The sequence below is a fragment of the Phalaenopsis equestris genome, unplaced genomic scaffold, assembly GCF_001263595.1.
Source record: "Phalaenopsis equestris unplaced genomic scaffold, ASM126359v1 Scaffold221722, whole genome shotgun sequence".
Taxonomy (NCBI): Eukaryota; Viridiplantae; Streptophyta; class Magnoliopsida; order Asparagales; family Orchidaceae; genus Phalaenopsis; species Phalaenopsis equestris.
In genome coordinates this window covers 55,850-57,707 of record NW_018239927.1, presented here as the reverse complement: position 1 = coordinate 57,707, position 1,858 = coordinate 55,850, and the positions used below count along the sequence as shown (strand labels likewise).

The 1,858-nt window shown below is 35.8% G+C and overlaps 1 protein-coding gene across 1 annotated transcript in view; it reads left to right on the top strand.

The window, feature by feature from the left end:
- Positions 1-1,858, top strand: part of LOC110037584 (protein MICRORCHIDIA 2-like) — a 119,445-nt gene that overhangs the window by 116,244 nt on the left and 1,343 nt on the right. The window lies entirely within an intron of this gene.

The window sequence follows — 1,858 nt, the reverse complement described above, 5'->3', positions numbered from 1 at the left end:
TATATATATATATATATATATATATATATATTGTATTAGGGTTTAGATTACAGTTTTGGCGTGAGTTTATATAGGATATTCGTCGACGTCTATTTTCATATTTTTAGGGTTGTATCCGAGGGTTTGGTTGATTCTCTGGTTGTATCTCTCTCTTTTGAGATGGTGATTATTTTCCTTGTCCCCTCCACATTCTCTCCATGCCTCTCCTGGTCACCCTCCATAGCTGGAGGCACCTCTAAACAGCAGTCGTTGCTGTTTTTCCTCGGTTTGCCTCCACTGCCGCCTTCCAAACTTCACCTCCATCACTGTTGTAGCCATTCCAGCCACCCCTACCACGCCCTGTCGCAACTTACCTGTTGTCCAGCCCTCCCTTTTTTGTTTCCGGTCACCCACAACTCTTTCAAATGCCATTAAAACCCTCTGCCACTACCTAGCTGTTTTCCCACCCTTTCTCCATGTTGTCCTAGCTGTTCCAGCTGCCCAAACCCATCCCCGTGATGCCTTGTTGCTGGTCTAGCTGCCGGAGGCAGCTCCCTTACAGTCTAGCTGTTGTTCCCACCGTTTTTTGCTGTTTTCCATCGGTTTCGATCCTATTTTTGGTTGTTGCCTTCCAGGACACAAACTTTCACTGTCATGCGATGCTCTCTTGCAGTCCATCCCATCCTTACCTTGCTGCCAACTCTTCAAGCCCTCTAACGGCCTCCACCACCACTCGAGATCCACCATAGCTGTGTGTCATGTTGCTGTTCCAGTTCTTTTGTGTTAGTTGTAACCGCTTATTGACCTTTTTAGTAATAATATTGTTTTGCTTATTATTTTTTCGGTTAACTTTGATACTAGCCTGCCTCAAAAGTTTTAGTAGTAAGACACCTTATCCATGTATCTGTCCTTTGATTTAACTCTCGCAAATTATCTTTGAAAGGAGATTATGGCCATGCATCGAAGGAAAATAGGTGGAAGTCTTTATATATGATCTTTGCTACAATTGCTAGCAATATCGATAATTGATGATAATTTTACTTCACAGATTTCGTCATCCATTTGTGTGACTATGTAACCACCATTTATGTGACAATTACACAATTAAGGGTAAATGTTGAGCTATTCAAACTCTAGGAATCCTTCTAAGATAATCTAGAGTTGTGTTTATTTGGAACTTGTATCAGTTTGATATTTCCCAAAAACATTAAGATCGAGTAAAATATGAGATATTCTGAGATGTTCACCGAATAGAAGCATCAAATGTGTCATTTGTCCATTCGTTCTACTAAATCAATCATCTTATTTTCAAGGTTGTAAAAATTGGATCAGATCGGATCGACGGGTTCAATCGATTTTACCATGAACTGGGCATATGACCGGTTTGGATAACCTTTAAGTCTATTTTTCATTAAACTGGGGAAAACCCGCTTGAATCGTCCATTCAGCTAATAATCAACGAACTGAACCCAATTATATAAAATCGCTCGGTTCAAACATTTTTTTTTTTCTCTAATTCTCAATCCACTGGTTATATTTTTTAATAAAATATAAATTTATAAAATAAATCATACTATAGTTTTCTTAAGCTCATCCTTAGCATGCTTATTGCTCATGTTATTTCTTTGTTTTTTTAATATAAATAACAGAATGTTGTGTCTTTTATGATATGGGGCTAAAAAATCTTTTAACATGTTAAAATTTGTGTTGAGAAAACAAAAATCGGGCTTTCAAAATAGTAAATTGTTATGAGGAAAAAAATATAGAACAAAATTTTAAATTTTAAAATTTTTTGTATATAAATTTCATATTATTATTAATTATTATTAATTATATATATATACATATATACAAATTATTTTTTTAATAACTTATAATC